The following is a 21,056-nucleotide window of genomic DNA, read 5'->3' on the forward strand; positions in this document are numbered from 1 at the left end:
AGCCCTTCATCAGGAATAAAGTCAGAGAGCCTGAAGGGTGGAGAGATAAGCTAGAGGAGGGTGGGGGCGGGGAGAAAGTAGCATAGAGTACAATAGGTGAGTGGGGGAGGGGATGAAGGTGATAGGTACAATAGGTGATCCCTTTCTTATTTCTCAGTTCCAACCAAATAACTTCCCTGGATATATTTCCGGGAATACCCTCCCTCAGCACAGCTGTAATGCTATCCCATATCAAAAATGCCACACCCTCTCCTTTTTGCATCCCATTCTATCTTTCCTGTAGCATTTGTGTCCTGGAACATTAAGCTGCCAGTCCTGCCTATCCCTGAGCCATGTTTCCGTAATTGCTATGATATCCCAGTCCCATATTCCTAACCATGCCCTGAGTTCATCTGCCTTCCCTGTTAGGCCCTTTGCATTGAAATAAATGCAGTTTAATTTATTAGTCCTACCTTGTCCCTGCCTGCCATGACTGTTTGTCTCACTTCTGTTCTCAACTGTACCCGTCTCAGATCGATCTCTTTCCGCACTATCTCCCTGGGCCCCACGCTCAACCCCCCCCCCCCACCTTACTAGTTTAAATCCTCCCGAGCAGCTTTAGCAAATTTCCCTGCCAGTATATTAGTTCCCCTTCCAATTTAGGTGCAATCTGTCCTTGTTGTACAGGTCACTTCTACCCCAAAAGAGATTCCAATGATCCAAAAATGTGAATCCTTCTCCCATACACCAGCTCCTCAGCCATGCATTCATCTGCTCTATCCTCCTATTCCTGCCCTCACTAGCTCGTAGCACCGGGAGTAATCCAGATATTACTACCCTTGAGGACCTCCTTTTTAAATTTCTGCCTAACTCTCTGTAATCTCCCGACACAATCTCAGACTTTTCCCTTCCTGTGTCGTTGGTTCCAATCTGGATAATGACTTCTTGCTGGCCCCTCTCCCCTGTGAGAACATACTGCACCCTCTCTGAGACATCCTTGAGCCTGGCACCAGGGAAGCAACACACCATTCTGCTTTTTCTCTGCTGGCTACAGAAACAAATGGTTGTGAGTTTGGAAGGTGGTGTCTGAGGATCTTTGGTGAATTTCTGCAGTGCACCTTCTAAATACTACACACTTACTATGAAGTGTCGGTGGTAGACGGAGTGAATGCTTGTGCGTGTGGAACAAATCAAACAGGCTGCTTTGTCCTGGATGGTGTCAAACTTCTTGAATGTTGTTGGAGCTGCACTCATCCAGACAAATGAGGAGTCTTCCATCACATTCCTGACTTGGGCCTTGTAGATGATGGACAGACTCCCCAGGACTGGTAAGTCAGAAGGTGAGTTACACTGACTTGATTTTGTGGCCACTGTATTTACGTGGTGAGTCTAATTTAATTTCTGATCAATGGTAATCCCCAGGATATGGATAGTGAGGGATTCAGTGATGGTAGTGCCATTGAAGGTCAAGGAGCAATGTTTAAATTCTCTCTTCTTAGCGATGGTCATTGCCTGGTATATGTGTGGTGCAAATGTTACTTATCACTTGTCAGTTTGAGCCTGGCATGTGAATTGCTTTAGTATGGAGTTAAACCCTGTCAAGTGTGAGGTTGTCCGTTTTGGAAGGACAAATAAGAATGCGGAATACAGGGTTAACGGTAGGGTTCTTAGTAAGGTGGAGGAGCAGAGGGATCTTGGGGTCTATGTTCAAAGTTCTTTGAAAGTTGCCACTCAGGTGGATAGAGCTTGTAAGGAGGCCTATGGTGTATTAGCGTTCATTAGCAGAGGGATTGAATTCAAGAGTCGTGAGGTGATGTTGCAGCTGTATAGGACTTTGGTTAGGCCACATTTGGAGTACTGTGTGCAGTTCTGGTCGCCTCACTTTAGGAAAGATGTGGAAGCTTTGGAGAGGGTGCAGAGAAGATTTACCAGGATGTTGCCTGGAATGGAGAATAGGTCGTACGAGGATAGGTTGAGAGTGGTAGGCCTTTTCTCATTGGAATGGCGAAGGATGAGGGGTGACTTGATAGAAGTTTATAAGATGATCAGGGGAATAGATAGAGTAGACAGTCAGAGACTTTTTCCCCGGGTACAACAGAGTGTTACAAAGGGACATAAATTTAAGGTGAAGGATGGAAGGTATAGGGGGGATGTCAGGGATAGGTTCTTTACCCAGAGAGTGGTGGGGGCATGGAATGCGCTGCCTGTGGGAGTGGCAGAATCAGAATCATTGGTGACCTTTAAGCAGCAACTGGATAGGTACATGGATAGGTTCTTAACTAGGACAAATGTTCGGCACAACATTGTGGGCCGAAGGGTCTGTTCTATGCTGTATTGTTCTATGTTCTATGTTCTATGTATCTAAGGAGTCACAAATGGTGCTGTCATATTGCAATCGTTAGCAAACATACCCACTTTTGACCTTATGATGGAGGGCAGGTCATTAATGAAGCAGCTGAAGATGGTTGGGTCTCGGAACTACTCTGAGGAACTTCTGCAGAGATGTCCTGGAGATGACTGACCTCAAACAACTACAGCCATCTTCCGATGTGCCAGGTATGACTCCAAACAGTGGAGAGTTTGCCTCCTGATTCTCATTGATCCCAGTCTTGCAAGGGCTTCTTGATGCCACATCAGTCAAATGTAGCCTTGAAGTTAAGGACATGGAACAGACTAAAATTGGAGGAATAGTTCTAGAAGGCTGGAGGATAGCAAATGTTGTCCCCTTGTTTAAGAATAGGAGTAGGGACAATCCTGGTAATTATAGACCAGCGAGCTTTACTTCAGTTATGTGTAAAGTGTTGGAAAAAGTTACAAGAGAGAGGATTTATAATCATATAGAAAGGAACAAGTTGATTAGGGATAGTCAATACAGATTTGTGAAGGGTAGGTCGTGCCTCACAAACCTTATTGAGTTCTTTTCGAAGGTGACCAAAAGGGCGGATGAGAGTAAAACAGTTGATGCGGTATATATGGACTTCAGTAAGGCATTTGATAACATTCCCCAGGGTAGGCTATTGGAGAAAATACAGAGGCATGGGTTGAGGGTGATTGAGCCGTTTGGATCAGAAATTGGCTAGCTGGAGGAAGACAGAGGTTGGTGGTTGATGGGAAATGTTCATCCTGGAGCTCAGTTACTAGTGCTGCACCGCAAGGATCTGTTTTGGGTCCACTGCTGTTTGTCATTTTTATATGTGACCTGGATGAGGGCATAGAAGGATGGGTTAGTAAATTTGCAGATGACACTAAGGTTGGTGGAGTTGTGGACAGCATGGAAGGATGTTGCAGGTTACAGAGGGACATAGATAAGCTGCAGAGCTGGGCTTAGAGGTGGCAAATGGAGTTTAATGCAGAAAATTGTGGGGTGGATCCCTTTGGAAGGAGCAACAGGAATAGCATACTGGGCTAATGGTAAGATTCTTGGTAGTGTGGATGAGCAGAGAGATCTCGGTGACCATGTGTATACATCCCTGAAAGTTGCCACCCAGGTTGATAGGGTTGTTAAGAAGGTATATGGTGTGTTAGCTTTTATTGGTAGAGGGATTACGTTTCGGAGCCATGAGGTCATGCTGCAGCTGGACAAAACTCTGGTGCAGCCCACTTGGAGCATTGCGTACAGTTCTGGTCACCACATTATAGGAAGGATGTGGAAGCTTTGGAAAGGGTTCAAAGGAGATTTATTAGGATGCTGTCTGGTATGGAGGGAAGGTCTTATGAGGAAAGGCTGAGGGACTTGAGGCTGTTTTTGTTAGAGAGAAGAAGGTTGAGAGGTGACTTAATTGAACATATAAGATAATGAGAGGGTGAGATAGGGTAGACAGTGAGAGCCTTTTTCCTTGGATGGGATGGCTAGCACAAAGGGACATAGCTTTAAATTGAGGGGTGATAGATATAGGACAGATATAGAGGCAGTTTTTGTACTCAGAGAGTAGTATGGATGTGGAATGCCCTGCCTGCAACACTAGTAGACTCGCCAACTTTAAGGGCGTTAAAATGATCACTGGATAGGCATATGGGATGAGAATGGAATAGTGTAGTTTAGATGGGCTTCAGATTGGCTTCACAGGTCTGCGCAAAATCGAGGGCCGAAGGGCCTGTACTGTGCTGTAATGTTCCGTTCTATCATGTTGTGGCTGTCACTGAGGCATGGTTGCAAGGAGATCAGGACTGGGAACTAAATATCCAAAGAAGCACATTCTTTCAACGGGACAGGCAGATGGAAAGTGCCTTGTCAGATAGAAATGAAATTAAGTAAATAGCAAGAAGTGATATTGGGTAATTTTTGCATCTTGTGAGATCATGGGGTTAAACTCCCTCTTAGATTTGGGATAGCTTTCTGCAGGGTGGGGTGGTGGAGGGATCCATTCAGCAGCCAATCCTGATCCATGCCCCACTCCTGCTGTTCCCCAAGGTCAATTCCCCAGCCAGAAGGGAGCGACTGACTGAATCAGGAACCTTATATAGAATCCCAGTCTTCTCTGATTAAATTTAAAAGAAAATATTCGAAGTGATTTCTTGGAGGAAATGTCACAAAGAACAGACAGGTTTTTTCAGTGACCGAGGTCAGGCTAACTGGCTGATAGATTCCCATCTTCTACCTCCCTCTCTTCTCAAACAGGCTGTTACATTTGCCATTTTACAGTCCTGTAGGACTCTTCCCAACATCTTCGAACAAGAATGGACAGACAGGTTATTCACTGGAAGGATGTTTCCATGACAGGGGATTTACATTGGGACTGAGATGAGGGGGAATTTCTTAACCACAGAGTGTGAAACCTGTGGAATTCTTTGCCACAGAAAGCTTTTGAAGCCAAAACATTGAATGTTTTCAGGAGTTAGATACAGTTCTTAGGGATAAAGGGATCAAAGGGAATGGGGAGAAAATGGGAACAGGAGACTGAATTGGATGATCAGCCATGATCATATTGAACGGAGGAGCAGAATCGAAGGGCTGAATGGCCTATTCCTGCTCCTATATTCTATGTTGGTATGTTACTTTTACTGAAGAGCTGCCCGAGCATATTTCAGAAGAACAACGTCTTTTTGGTGAAACCTGCTCTACATAGAGTCGTAGAGTCATACACAGCATGGAAACAGACCCTTCGGTCCAACTCGTCAATGCTGACCAGACATCCCAACCTAATCTTGTCCATTTGCCAGCACTTGGCCCATATCCCTATAAACACTTCCTATTCATGTACCCATCCAGATGCCATTTAAGTGTTGTAATTGTACCAGCCTCCACCACTTTCTCTGGCAGCTCATTCCATCCTCTGCATGTAAAACTTGCCCCTTAGGCCCCTTTTATATCTTTCCCCTCTCACCCTAAACCTGTGCCCTCTAGTCTAGACTCCCCCACTCCAAGGAAAGGACTTTGTCTATTTATCCTGTCAATGCTCCTCATAATTTTGTAAACCTCTATAAGATCACCCCTCAGCCTTCAACGCTCCAGGGCAAACAGCTCTAGCCTATTCAACCTCTCCCTCTAGCTCAAATCCTCCAACCCTGGCAACATCCTTGTAAATCAAGTTTCACAATATCCTTCCGATAGGAAGGAGACCAGAATTGCATGCAATATTCCAAAAGTGGCCTAACCAATGTCCTGTACAGCCGCAACATGACCGCTCAACCCCTATACTCAATGGAGAAAGTAAGGGCTGCAGATGCTGGAGATCAGAGCTGAAAATGTGTTGCTGGAAAAGCGCAGCAGGTCAGGCAGCATCCAAGGAACAGGAGAATCGACGTTTTGGGCATAAGCCCGAAGAAGGGCATATGCCCAAAACATCGATTCTCCTGTTCCTTGGATGCTGCCTGACCTACTGCGCTTTTCCAGCAACACATTTTCAGCTCCTATACTCAATGCTCTGACCAATAAAGGAAAGCATACCAAACGCCTTCTTCATTATCCTATCTACCTGCGACCCTACTTTCAGGGAGCTATGAACCTGCACTCCAAGATATCTTTGTTCAGCTAGGACTAGGACCTTACCATTAAATTTATTAGGCCTGCTGAGATTTGCTTTCCCAAAATGCAGCACCTCGCATTTATCTAATTTAAACTCCATCTGCCACTCCTCAGCCCATTGGCCCATCTGGTCATGATCCTGTTGTAATCTGAGGTAACCTTCTTCGCTGTCTACTGCACCTCCAATTTTGGTGTCATCTGCAAACTTACTAACTGTACCTCTTATGTTCATATCCAAATCATTGATATAAATGACGAAAAGTAGTGAACCAAGCACCAATCCTTGTGGCACTCCACTGGTCACAGGCCTCCAGTCTAAAAAACATCTCTCCACCACCACCCTCTGTCTTCTACCTATGAGCCAGTTCTGTATCCAAATGGATAGTTCCCCCTGTATTCCGTGAGATCTAACCTTGCTAACCAGTCTCCCATGGGGAACCTTGTCGAACGCCTTACTGAGGTCCATATAGATCACGTCCACCACTCTGCCCTCATCAATCTTCTTTGTTACTTTTTCAAAAAATTGAATCAAGTTCTGGAGACATGATTTCCCATGGACAAAGCCATGTTGACTATTCTTAATCAGACCTTGCCTTTCCAAATATGTGTAAATCCTGTCCCTCAGGATTTCCTCCAACAATTTGTCCACCACCAACATCAGACTCACTGGTCTATAGTTCCCTGGCTTGTCCTTACCACCTTTCTTAAATAATGGTACCATGTTAGCCAATCTCCAGTCTTCTGGCACTTCACCTGTGATATCGATGATACAAATATCTCAGCAAGAGGCCCAACAATCACTTCCCATGCTTTCCTTGGAGTTTTAGGGTAGACCTGATCAGGTCCTGGGGATTTATCCACCTTTATGAATTTCAAGACATCCAGCAATTCCTCCTCTGTAATCTGGACATGTTTCAAGATGTCACCATCTATTTCCCTACATTCTATATCTTTCATATCCTTCTCCACAGTAAATATTGATGAAAAATATTAGTTTAGTATCTCCCCCCATCTCCTGTGGCTCCACCAAAGGCCACCTTGCTGATCTTTGAGGTGCCCTATTCTCCAGGAGAAAGTAAGGACTGCAGTTGCTGGATATCAGAGCTGAAAATGTGTTGCTGGAAAAGCGCAGCAGGTCAGGCAGCATCCAAGGACCAGGAGAATCGACATTTCAGGCATGAGCCCTTCTTCAGGAATGAGGAAAGTGTGCCAAGCAGGCTAAGATAAAAGGCTAAGATAAATGGGGGAGTGGGGGTTGATTGCAGGTTAGGAAGGTGGTGCTGAGTTCGAGGGTTGCGACTGAGACAAGGTGGGGGGAGGGGAAATGTGGAAACTGGAGATGCGGTGGAGAGCATCGTCGATATTGGAGGGGCATCTCCTCCACTTCCTGCTCCTCCCCCATTGAGCCCCGCCCCTCCAATCGCCACCAGGACAGAACCCCACTGGTCCTCACCTACCACCCCACCAACCTCCATATACATCATATCATCCGTCGTCATTTCCGCCACCTCCAAACGGACCCCACCACCAAGGATATATTTCCCTCCCCTCCCCTATCAGCGTTCCGAAAAGACCACTCCCTCCGCGACTCCCTCGTCAGGTCCACAGCCCCCACCAACCCAACCTCCACTCCCGGCACCTTCCCCTGCAACCGCAAGAAATGCAAAACTTGCACCCACACCTTCCCCCTTACTTCCCTCCAAGGCCCCAAGGGATCCTTCCATATCCACCATAAATTCACCTGCACCTCCACACACATCATTTACTGCATCCGCTGCACCCGATGTGGCCTCCTCTATATTGGGGAGACAGGCCGCCTACTTGCAGAACGTTTCAGAGAACACCTCTGGGACACCCGGATCAACCAACCCAACCACCCCGTGGCTCGACACTTCAACTCCCCTTCCCACTCCACCAAGGACATGCAGGTCCTTGGACTCCTCCATCGCCAGACCATAGCAACACGACGGCTGGAGGAAGAGCGCCTCATCTTCTGCCTAGGAACCTTCCAACCACAAGGGATGAACTCAGATTTCTCCAGTTTCCTCATTTCCCCTCCCCCCACCTTGTCTCAGTCGCAACCCTCGAACTCAGCACCACCTTCCTAACCTGCAATCTTCTTCCTGATCTCTCCCCCCACCCCCACTCCGGCCTATCACCCTCACCTTAACCTCCTTCCACCTATCGCATTTCCAACGCCCCTCCCCCAAGTCCCTCCTCCCGACCTTTTATCTTAGCCTGCTGGACACACTTTCCTCATTCCTGAAGAAGGGCTCATGCCCGAAACGTCGATTCTCCTGCTCCTTGGATGCTGCCTGACCTGGTGCCCTATTCTCTCCCGAGTTACCTTTTCGTCCTTAATGTATTTGTAAAAACCATTTGGATTCTCCTTAATTCTATTTACCAAAGCTATCTCATGTCCCCTTTTTGCCCTCCAGATTTCCCTCTTAAGTATACTCCTACTGCCTTTATACTCTAAGGATTCACTCGATCTCTCCTGTCTATACCTGACACATGCTTCCTCTTTTTCTGAACCAAACCCTCAATTTCTTTCGTCATCCAGCATTCCCTAAACCTACCAGCATTCCCTTTCAAATAACAGGGATATACTTTCTCTGGATTCTTGTTATCTCATTCCTGAAAGCTACCCATTTTCCAGCCGTCCCTTTACCTGCGAACATCTGCCCCACTGTCAGCTGTCGAAAGTTCTTGCCTAATACGTCAAAATTAGCTTTTATCCAATTTAGAACTTCAGCTGTTAGATCTGGTCTATCCTTTTCCATCACTATTTTAAATCTAATAGAATTATGGTCACTGGCCCCAAAGTGCTCCCCCACTGACTCCTCAGTCACCTGCCCTGCCTTATTCCCCAAGAGTAGGTCAAGTTTTGCACCTTCTCTAGTAGGTACACCCACATACTGAACCAGAAAAAAATTCTTGTACACACTTAACAAATTCCTCTCCATCTAAACCCTTAACTTTATGGCCGTCCCAGTCTATATTTAGAATGTTAAAATCCCCTACCATAACCACCCTATTATTCTTACAGATAGCTGAGATCTCCTTACAAATTTGTTTATCAATTTCCCTCTGACTATTAGGGGGTCTGGAATACAATCCCAATCAGGTGATCATCCCTTTCTTATTTCTCAGTTCCACTCAAATAACTTCCCTGGATGTATTTCTGGGAATATCCTCCCTTAGCACAGCTGTAATGCTATCCCTTATCACGAACGCCACTCCCCCTCCTCTCTTGCCTCCCTTTCTATCCTTCCTGTAGCATTTGTATCCTGGAACATTAAGCTGCCAGTCCTGCCCATCCCTGAGCCATGTTTCTGTAATTGCTATGGTATCCCAGTCCCATGTTCCTAACCATGCCCTGAGTTCATCTGCCTTCCCTGTTAGGCCCCTTGCATCAAAATAAATAAAGAACAAAGAAAATTTACAGCCCAGGAAAAGGCCCTTCGGCCCTCCAAACCTGAGCTGATCCAAATGTACTGTCTAAACCTGTCGGTCAATTCCTAAGCATTTGTATCCCTCTGCTCCCCACCGACTCATAAGACCATAAGACCATAAGACATAGGAGCGGAAGTAAGGCCATTCAGCCCATCGAGTCCACTCCGCCATTCAATCATGGCTGATGGGCATTTCAACTCCACTTACCCGCATTCTCCCCGTAGCCCTTAATTCCTTGTGACATCAAGAATTTATCAATTTCTGCCTTGAAGACATTTAGCGTCCCAGCCTCCACTGCGCTCTGCGGCAATGAATTCCACAGGCCCACCACTCTCTGGCTGAAGAAATGTCTCCGCATTTCTGCTCTGAATTTACCCCCTCTAATTCTAAGGCTGTGTCCACGGGTCCTAGTCTCCTCGCCTAACGGAAACAATTTCCTAGCGTCCACCCTCTCCAAGCCATCTGTCCAGATGCATCTTAAATGAATCTACCGTGCCTGCCTCTACCACCTCTGCTGGCAACGCGTTCCAAATGCCCACCACCCTCTGTGTGAAGTACTTGCCGCGTGTATCCCCCTGAAACTTTCCACCTCTCACCTTGAAAGCATGACGTCTCGTTATTGAATCCTTCACCCTGGGAAAACGCTTATCTCTATCCACCCTGTCTATACCCTTCATGATTTTATAATCTTCAATCAGGTCCCCCTCAATCTCCTTTTTTCTAATGAAAACAAACCTAATCTACTCAACCTCTCTTCATAGCTATTACCTTCCATACCAGGCAACATCCTCGTAAACCTTCTCTGCACCCTCTCCAAAGCGTCCACATCGTTTTGGTAATGTGGCGACCAGAAATGTGCACAGTATTCTAAATGCGGCTGAATCAATGTCTTGTATAAGTTTAACATGACTCGCCAGCTCTTATACTCAATATCCCACCCGATGAAGGCAAGCATACTATATGCCTTCTTAACCACTCTATCTACGTGTGCAGCAACCCTCAGGGTACAATGGACCTGCACTCCCAGGTCTCTCTGCCCATCAACTTTTCCCAACGCTCTTCCATTCATTGTATAATTCGCTCTAGAATTAGAATTGCCTAAATGCATCACCTTACATTTGTCTGGATTGAAAGCCACCTGCCACTTTTCCGCCCAACTCTCCAGTCTATCTATATTCTCCTGTATTCTCTGACAGTCCCTTATGCTTTCTGCTACTCCACCAATCTTAGTGTCATCTGCAAACTTGCTGATCATACCAACAGTGCCCTCTTCCAGATCATTTATGTATATCACAAACAACAGTGGCCCCAGCACTGATCCCTGTGGAACACCACTGGTCACCTTTGTCCATTTCGAGAAACTCCCTTCAACTACTACTCTCTGTCTCCTGTTGCTCAACCAGTTCTTTATCCACCTCGCTAGAACACCCTGCACACCATGTGACTTCACTTTCTCCATTAGTCTACAATGGGGAACCTTATCAAACACCTTACTAAAGTCATGTATATGACATCAACAGCCCTTCCTTCATCTAACAACTTGGACACTTCCTCGAAGCATTCTGTTAAGTTGGTAAGACACGATCTCCCCCGCACAAAACCATGTTGCCTATCACTGATAAGCTCATTCTTTTCTAAATATAAATAGACCCTATCTCTAAGTACCTTCTCCAGCAACTTCCCCACCACTGACGCCAGGCTCACTGGTCTGTAGTTACCCGGAATATCCCTACTACCCTTCTTGTACAGGGGGACAATATGAGCAACCTTCCAGTCCTCCTCACCTGCATTTAAGGATGCCTCAAAGATACCTATCAGAGCCCCAGCTATTTCCTCTCTCACCTCTCTCAGCAACCTGGGATAGATCCCATCCGGTCCTGGGGATTTGCCCACCTTAATAACCTCTAGCTTACCCAACACATCTTCCCTACTTATGCCAATGTGATCCAGACTAATCAAACTTCTATCTCTAATCTCAACATTCATCATGTCCCTCTCCTCAGTGAACACTGATGCAAAGTATTCATTTAGAATCTCACCCATTCTCTCAGGTTCGACACAGCCTTCCTTTGTCATCTTTTCGTGGACCAATCCTTTCTCTAGTTACCCGCTTGCTTCTTAGATAAGAATAAAAGGCTTTGGGTTCTCCTTAATTCTGCTCACTTAAGCTATTTCATGACTCCTTTTAGCCCGCTTGATTCCTTGTTTAAGACTTGTCCTGCTCTTCCGATATTCCTCCAGGGCCCGTTCTGTTCTTAGCTGCCTAGACCTTATGTACACTTCCCTTTTCCTCTTGGCTAGTTGTACAATTTCTCCAGCCATCTACGGTTCACGAATCTGGCCTTTCCTATCCTTTACCTTCAACAGAACATGCCTGTCCTGCACTATCTGTATCTTATCTTTGAAAGCCTCCCACATCTCAAATGTGGACTTCCCTTCAAATAGCTGTGTCCAATCCACATTCCCAGCTCCTGCCTAATATTGATATAATTGGCCCTGGCCCAGTTTAGTTCTCTTCCCTTAGGATCACTCTCTTCTTTATCTACGGTTATTGTAAAACTTACAGAATTGTGGTCACTGTTCCCAAAGAAATCCCCCACTGCAACTTCTACCACCTGGCCTGGCTCATTCCCCAGTACCAGGTCCAATATGGCCCCTTCCCTCGTTGGGCTATTGACATACTGCTCTAGAAAACTCTCCTGGATGCTTCTTACAAAATCTGCCCCATCTAGACTCTGACGCTAAGTGTATCCCAGTCAATGTTGGGAAAATTAAAATCTCTCATCACCACCACCTTGTTGCCTCTCCATGTTTCTATAATCTGTTTATCTATTTATTCTTCTACCTCATACTCACTGTTGTGAGGCCTGTATTACAGTCCCAACAATGTAACTGCACCCTTCTTATTTCTCAGCTCCACCCATAATGCCTCACTACTCAAGACTGCCATAGTGTCGTCCTTTGGCAGAGCTGTGATATCGTCCCTGACCAGCAATGCAACTCCACCCCTCTTTTACTTCTCTCCCTGTCCTGTCTGAAACGTCTATATCCTGGAATATTCAGTTGCCAATCATCATGCCCTTCCTTCAACCAAGTCTCTGTGATTTGCAATAACGTCACACTCCCAGGCACCAATCCAAGCCCTAAGTTCATCTGCCTTACACACGATACTCCTTGCATTAAAGTAGATGCACTTCAGGCCACCAGTTCTTTTGCGCTCATCTGCTCCCTGCTATCTCTTCCCTTTATTAATGCTATCTCCACGATTCTTTCAGTCTCCAGTCTCCACCTCACTGCCTACTTGTTTTCTCTTCTGGTTCCCAGCCCCTGCCACATTAGTTTAAAACCTTCCCCAACAGCAGTAGCAAAAACTCCCCCAAGGACATTGGTTCCAGTCTGGTTCAGGTGTAGACCGTCCATTTTGTAATAGTCCCACCTTCCCCAGAGCTGGTCCCAATGTCCCACAAATCTGAACCCCTCCCTCCTACACCATCTCTCAAGCCACGTGTTCATCCTGTCTATTTTTTCATTTCTACGCTGGCTAGCACGTGGCACTGGTAGTAATCCTGAGATCACTACCTTTGAGGACCTCCTCTTTAACTTCTCTCCTAGCTCCCTGAATTCTTCTTTCAGGACCTCATATCGCTTTCTACTTCTATCGTTGGTGCCTATATGCACCAAGACAACTGGCTGTTCACCCTCCCCTTTCAGAATGCTCTGCAGCTGATCGGTGACATCCCTGACCCGAGCCCTTGGGAGGCAACATACCATCTGGGAGTCTCATTTTCGGCCACAGAACCGCCTATCTACTGCCCGCACAATAGAATCCCCTATGACTATGGCCGTACGAGTCCTTTTCCTGCCCTTCTGAACAGCAGTGCCATGATCCTGGCAATTGCTGCCATCCCCTGGTGAGCCATCTCCCCCAACAGTATCCAAAACGGTATACCTGTTTTGGAGGGAGATGACCGCAGGGGACACCTGCACTGCCTTCCTACTCTTTCTCTGCCTTTTGGTCACCCATTCACTGTCTCCCTCAGCAATCCTAACCTGCGGTGTGACCAGTTCACTAAACGTGCTATCCCCGACCTCCTCAGCATTGCGGATGCTCCACAGTGAGTCCACCCGCAGCTCCAGAGCCGTCATGCGGTCAAACAACAGCTGCAGCTGGACACACTTCCTGCAAGTGTCAGGAACGTCAGGAACGTCAGACACGTCCCTGAGCTCCCACATCAAGCAAGAGTCACATGCCATGGGTCTGAGGTCCCCTGTCATTGGAAGCTTAGCTTTATATGAACTAACTAAAGAGGCCCGACTCCCGAGGTAAGTCCCTTTTTATGCGGGAAAACTCACCCTTCCCAGCAGCCCTCACTTTCACTCCTTTTTCTCTTCTCGCTGCTCTGGCAAAATGCAGTTTAATTTATCAGGCCTACCTTGTTCTCTGCTTTGTTCCTGCCAGCCCTGATTGCTTGACCGGCTTCTTTTCTCAACTGTACCTGTCTCAGATTGATATCTTTCCTCAGTATCTTCCTGGGTCCCACCCTCCCTCTCTTTCCTCAGTATCTTCCTGGTCCCACCCTCCCACCTCCCAACCTTATCTCCCACCTCCCAACCTTACTAGTTTAAATCCTCCCGAGCAGCTCTAGCAAATCTCCTGCACAATAATATGTGACTTTTCAGACATAGAAGGTTCAAAAATGATTTACCAATAACTCCCCCATCTGAAAATCTTCATTTAGTGGAGAGTTGAAAATTTCCTTTTGCTCAGTCACATTTCAGGAAGTTGAAGAGGACAACCTTGCAATTACTTTCCACCAGCAACAGGGGGCAAGCCAGCACCAGGACACCAATCCCTATGACATCAAGAAATGTTCTCACAACACTGCAGCATGTGACTGCTTTGCATGAAATGATTGCACAAATTAATCAGTATTACAAGATTATGAAAGACAATGTAGCAGCTTGTCTGCAAATTGAAATGGATTGATTCCTGTGACTCAGGGTATTGTTACACTGGCATGCTCTGTGATGAGCTCAAGCCCACAATTAGCAGCCAAATAAGGGGCCACCTCCTGAGAGACAGCTCGATTGGCAAAACTTTCAGACCACCAGGGCAGGACACTTGCTTGCCTCCAGGTGAAGAATATTTTGAAACGTGGTTAGATTCTGTCCTCTAACTCAGTCAAATCAAGAGAGATAGTTTTCACTCAGGGGATCGCAACACTGCATGTCAAGAGTAGTCTCCAATACCAGTCCAAGGTCTTGGATACGGTCACTCAGCTTCTCTGGGTGGTCAGAGACGTGATGGTCTCCACATAGGAGTGACCAGTCGAATCTTGGACAGCCCACTACCTGACCTAACTTTTTCTGTCCTACCCTGGGAGAGGAAGGTATTTTATTTCAATTCACTCACTGCATACAGGCATTGCTGGCTGTGCGAGCATTTATTATCCATCTCTAATTGTCCTTAAGAAGGTTGGGAGTGAGTTGCCCTCTTGAACTGCTGCAGTGCATGTGCTATAGGTAGACCCACAAAGCTGATAGAGAAAGAATTCCAGAATTTTGACTCAGTGACTGTGAAGGAACTGAGTTATATTTCCAAGTCAGGATGGTGAGTGGAGGGAAACTAGAATTTTACCAGGGATGAGAAATCTTAGCGATGAGGATGGATTGAACTGGACTGAAGAAGAGTGGGAGGAGATTTAATCAAGTTTCAAAATCAAGAGCAGGCTACACAGAGTACTTAGGGAAGAGCTGTTGCTGCTCATAAAAGAAAGAAGAACGAGAGAACATAGATTTAAAGTGATGTGCAAGTGAAGCAAAGGTGATGTGAGAAAAATATTTTCACCCAGCGAGTAATTAGGGTCTGGAATGCACAGCCTGGAAATGTGGTGGAGGCAGGTTCAATGGAGGCATTCAAGAGGATATTGGATGGTTATTTGGATAGAAATGGTGTGCAGGATAATGAGCAAAAAGCAGGGGATTGGTGCTGGGTACTAGAGCTGGTGCAGGCACGATGGGCCAAATGGCCTCCATCTGTGCCATAACAGTTCTGTGATTCTGTTCTCAATCAGGAGCCTGGGCTAGATGCCAGAAAAGCAATGATACCATGAACAGAAAGTGGTTACAGATTCAAAACTAACGCTTCCCTGCACTTTAATCTTCCTGTTTTCCTCATGTCAGGCTCAAAGCAGCTGACAAATTAAATTTAAATTGCTGCAGGCACTGCCACTTTTACCAGCTGGATCTTCTCTTAATGTTGGAACCAATTAGTGCAGAGGCTGGAACCTGCACTGAAAACAACAAATACTGGAAGTCACAATGGGTCAAGCAGCATCCATGTTGCTGTGGTCCTGTGGCTGGATTTTATTTTAACCATACATAATCCATACTGTCTTCCTGCTTGGGGTGCATAGTGGCTCAGTGGTTAGCACTGCAGCCTCAGGCAACTGCTTGTGTGGAGTTTGCATTTTCTCTCCATGTGTGTGTGGGTTTTCTCTGGGTGCTCCGTTTCCACCCACAGCCCAAAGATGTGCAGGTTAGGGCGAATTGGTCATGCTAAATTGCCCTGTAGTGTTCAGGATATATAGGTGAGGTGCATTAGTCAGGGGTAAATGTCGGAGTCTGGGTGAGTTACACTTCAGAAGGTCGGTGTGGAAATGTTGGGCTGAATAGCCTGTCCGTACATGTAGGGATTCTATGATTTCTATAAAATCTTAGCTCCTGATAAGTGCAGCAGGAAATGTGAAGTTGCACTTGTGGCTTCTTAACAAGTTCAGCAGTTTCCATTTCCTATGCCCACTCACCTTTCATAATATCTGAGACTGTCCTGATGAGATATTGCTGATATACTACAATCATGTCTCACTTTACACATACATGGGTGGGCTGAATGTCTGATTTGCAACCATAAAATCCAGCACATTAACACAGTAAAGTATTTATCTGGGGCATCCATCAATTATTTGTGTTAGATTTACCCTTTAGCCTTTGAATTGAAGACTGAACAGTTAGCGAGATGCCCTTGTACCAGTTAAGAGGTGAATTAATATTGCTAAGCTCTAATAGCTATACCTTTACCTTGAGGGGTCTTGTGGCACAGTGGCAGTGTCCCTGAGTCTGAGACAGGAGGCCTGGGTTTAAGTCCCACTTGCTCTGTGCTATAAGAATAGTTTGCTTGGGAAATTATCTACCCTGAGATATGCTGAAGTGATTCCAGTTAATCGAAAAGCACTTCAGTTAACTATACTGTTTCTTCAAGTGATATAATTTTTACACATGGTTGCTAGGTAATTCTTGAAGGTTAAACTGTAAACCACATTGAAGGTAAATCTGAACTCACTTTTATTCCAATAAGGCTGTATTACTGTTAACTTCAAGGTATGATCACAGTCTCTGATACCTGAGCAAGTCAAAGGAGGGTGTTGGACTGGTCAAATGTTCATGTAACTGGGTTTCAGGTTTTGAGAAACTTCAGGGTTAAGGGTCCTGTTGGAGGAGAGAGCTGCCAATGAGTGTCAACTTTGTGGCTCATGCAGATTTCCTGCAGATTTTTGTTAATTAAACTAAACACCCAGAAAAGCGCGCCTCGCATTGTAATCTGTTAAAGTATGAGTGACCGAGAACTCCCAAATTTCACTATTAAGTATCATGGATGTTCAGGAGGCTGTAAGTTTCTTGCATGTTGTATGGAATGTGTTAAAGGAAGGCGATGATCTCCTTTTGACTTGAAAGACTGGCCAGTGAGCATGAGAAATTCAGTCCTCTTAAGTGTTCGTCCAATTAGCCAAATGTTGATTGGTTAACCAAGTGGGGGCCAAATTATTGCAAAGTGCCAGTAGTAGGAGCTGGACATCAGCAAGGGCCTGTGACACAATAAGGGAGCATAGCCCAGCCCACAGGATCACTGTGGTGTTGCCGATGACTTGCTCAGCTAGCTGGTTAAAAGCCTACTTCCCAGGCTTGGTCAGAGTGATGGTGCCCAGGCTTGGTCAGAGTAATGTGTCCACGCTTGGTCAGAGTGATGGTGTCCAGGCTTGGTCAGAGTAATGTGTCCAGGCTTGGTCAGAGTAATGGCGTCCAGGCCTGGTCGGAGTGATGGTGTCCAGGCCTGGTCGGAGTGATGGTGTCCAGGCTTGGTCAGAGTAATGGCGTCCAGGCCTGGTCGGAGTGATGGTGTCCAGGCTTGGTCAGAGTGATGGTGTCCAGGCCTGGTCAGAGTGATGATGTCCAGGCCTGGTCAGAGTAATGGTGTCCAGGCCTGGTCAGAGTGATGGTGTTCAGGCTTGGTCAGCGTGATGGTGTCCAGGCTTGGTCAAAGTAATGGTGTCCAGGCTTGGTCAGAGTGATAGTGTTCAGGCTTGGTCAGAGTGATGGTGTCCAGGGTTGGTCAGAGTAATAGTGTCCAGGCCTGGTCAGAGTGATGGTGTCCAGGCTTGGTCAGAGTGATGGTGTCCAGGCCTGGTCAAAGTAATGGTCTCCAGGCTTGGTCAGAGTAATAGTGTCCAGGCCTGGTCAGCGTGATGGTGTCCAGGCTTTGTCAGAGTGATAGTGTCCAGGTTTGGTCAGAGTGATAGTGTCCAGGCTTGGTCAGAGTGATGGTGTCCACGCTTGGTCAGAGTGATAGTGTCCAGGCTTGGTCAGAGTAATGGTATCCAGGCTTAGTTAGACTGATGGTGCCCATGCTTGGTTAGACTGATGGTGCCCAGGCTTGGCCAGAGAGATATTGCCCAGACCTGGTCAAAATGATAGTGTCTAGGCTTGGTCAGAGTGATAGTGTCTAGGCTTGGTCAGAGTGATAGTGTCCAGGATTAGTCAGAGTGATGATGCCCAGGCTTGGTCAGAGTAATGGTGTCCAGGCCTGGTCAGAGTGATGGTGTCCAGACTTTGTCAGAGTGATGACACTGCACCTGTAGTGTCTCGGGATTCAGCCGCAGCCCAAATATATACCCGGCAGCCCTCTACGCCTCACTGTGGCCTCACCCTCTGCTACTCCTTAAAAAGCCTCACTTACCCAGCAGTCCCGTGTCGTTCCCGCTCCAGCAATCTTGCCTAGCAATCATCAGTAGTTTGTCTCCAGCTCCCTTTCTACAGTGGTCACTCCCTAGGACATACCATGTGCTTTCATTTTCGTTTGATCATTTAATCAGAATTTGATAATTTAATCATCTAACTACTTTGTCAGCTATTCCTGTCCTATTGTCCTGTCTAATCTCGTCAACTATTAATCTAATGATCAGGGTGCATGGTTCTGTGATCTAACTGAAATGTCACAGATGTGTTGGCCATTTCAACATAGTCAGTAGACCACCTTGGCCTTGCTTAAGCATTCTCAGTCAACTATTTCACGTCTATTCTAGTTTGTGTGGATGTTATTTGTTCTCAACTTTAGAGAATTGACCTTTTTAAAGAATTTTTAAGGCTTCATTCAGAGTAATAACTTATTAAACTTTTCTAGTGGGCCCTTTCCTAATCCTCTTGGGACATTCAACCTGAAACGTTAACCCTGATTCTTTCTCGATGCTGCCAGACTTGCTGAGCTTTTCCAGGAACTTTTGTTTTTGTTTCAGATTTCCAGCATCTGCAATTCTTTTTTTTTGCCAACATTCTCTTTTTTTTGTAAAATTATATAAAAGCCTTTGGTTTCACAGCAACTTGGAATCCATGATATCTCATAAAGAATGATTAGGAAATGGGTGATTGAAAGCAAAAGAGATCTTTCTTCTTTCTCTTTGAGTGGGCATCTATAGGTGTAGCAGTGTGATAAAAAAAACTGTAAAAAAAAAATTCTGTGCTTGCTTTGTTGAGAGAAATCTTTTGCTACCTTAATTTCTACATCAGGGATAGCTTAGAACACAAACGTTCAGTTTATGAAAATGAACCTTTCAGCTCAGTGAGCAAACCCAAATCCACAAACCTTCAGTTAGAATGGAGACGACTGTTGCAGAGGGAGGTAAATCTGAACCTATCTGTCTCTGTCTTAAATACACTCAACGACTTGGCCTCCACAGTCCTCTCTGTGGCAATGAGTTCACAGATTCCCCACCCTCTGGCTGAAGAAATTTGTCCTCATCTCAGTTCTAAAGGGTTGTCCCTTCACTCTGAGGCTGTGCCCTTGTGTCTTAATCTCTCTTCCTAGTGGTAACATCTTCTCCACGTCCACTCTATCTCAGTATTCTATAAGATTCAATAAGATTCTCATCCTCATCCTTCTAAACTCCATCTGGTCCAGACCCAGAGTCCTCATCCTCTCCTCATATGACAAGCCCTTCATCCCCAGGACCATTCTTGTCAACCTCCTCTGGTCTCCCTCCAAGGTCAGCACAAAGTTCTTTTGGTACAGGCTCACAATATTCCAAATGTGATTTGACCACAGCCTTATACAGCCTCAACAATACATTTCTGCTCTTGTATTCTAGCCCTCTCAAAATTAATGCTAACGTTGCATTTGCTTTATTAACCGCCAACTGAACCTGCATGTAACCTGAAGAAAATTCTAAACTAGGACCCCTAAGTTCCTTTGTACCTTTCAGATTTCAGAAACCCTTCCCCATTTAGAAAATGGTCGATGCCTATATTCTTTCAACCAAAGAGCATAACCGCACACTTTCCCATATTGTATTCCACTTCTTTTCCCACTCTCTAAGCCTGTCCAGCAAGCTGTTATGCACATGCTGAATTTGGAGTCATAGAGATGTACAGCATGGAAACAGACCCTTCGGTCCAACCCGTCCACGCCGACCAGAAATCCCAACCCAATCTAGTCCCACCTGCCAGCACACGGCCCATATCCCTCCAAACCCTTCCTAATCATATACCCATCCAAATGCCTTTTAAATGTTGTAATTGTACCAGCCTCCACCACATCCTCTGGCAGCTCATTCCATACACGTACCACCCTCTGCATGAAAACGTTACCTCTTAGGTCTCTTTCCGAAAGGAAGGAGACCAGAATTGCACGCAATATTTCAACAATGGCCTAACCAATGTCCTGTACCGCCGCAACATGACCTCCCAAATCCTGTACTCAATACTCTGACCAATACAGGAAAGCATACCAAACGCCTTCTTCACTAACCTATCTACCTGCGACTCCACTTTCAAGGAGCTATGAACCTGCTTTCCAAGGTCTCTTTGTTCAGCAACACTCCCTAGAACCTTACCATTAAGTGTATAAGTCCTGCTAAGATTTGCTTTCCCAAAATGCAGCACCTCGCATTTATCTGAATTAAACTCCATCTGCCACTTCTCAGCCTATTGGTGCATCTGGTCCAGATCCTGTTGTAATCTGAGGTAACCCTCTTCGCTGTCCACTACACCTCCAATTTTGGTGTCATCTACAAACTTACTAACTGTACCTCTTATGCTCACATCCAAATCATTTCTGTAAATGACAAAAAGTAGAGGGCCCAGCACGATCCTTGTGGCACTCCACTGGTCACAGGCCTCCAGTCTGAAAAACAACCCTCCACCACCACCCTCTGTCTTCTACCTTTGAGCCAGTGCAATATCCAAATGGCTAGTTCTCCCTTTATTCCATGACATCTAACCATGCTAATCAGTCTCCCAAGGGGAACCTTGTCGAATGCCTTACTGAAATCCATATAGATCACATCTACTGCTCTGCCCTCATCAATCTTCTTTGTTACTTCTTCAA

At 45.9% G+C, this 21,056-nt stretch overlaps 1 protein-coding gene across 8 annotated transcripts in view; it reads right to left on the minus strand.

Annotated features, from left to right (window-relative positions):
- The window catches only part of zbtb38 (zinc finger and BTB domain containing 38), a 143,608-nt gene extending 129,383 nt beyond the window's left edge, over window positions 1-14,225 (minus strand). For 7 of the 8 annotated variants that reach the window (XR_015759096.1, XR_015759095.1, XM_087993296.1 and 4 more), the window contains exon 1: window positions 14,107-14,225. The gene's annotated coding sequence lies outside the window, so the exon portion shown is untranslated. Of the gene's footprint in view, window positions 1-2,885; window positions 2,902-14,106 lie in introns of those variants that run through there. The other variant, XM_087993294.1, reaches the window with a different exon arrangement.
- Between the last annotated feature and the right edge of the window lie 6,831 nt (window positions 14,226-21,056).

Source organism: Chiloscyllium plagiosum, unplaced genomic scaffold (genome assembly GCF_037043375.1).
Source record: "Chiloscyllium plagiosum isolate Xiang-an unplaced genomic scaffold, Cpla_swu_hap1 HiC_scaffold_13, whole genome shotgun sequence".
Taxonomy (NCBI): domain Eukaryota; kingdom Metazoa; phylum Chordata; class Chondrichthyes; order Orectolobiformes; family Hemiscylliidae; genus Chiloscyllium; species Chiloscyllium plagiosum.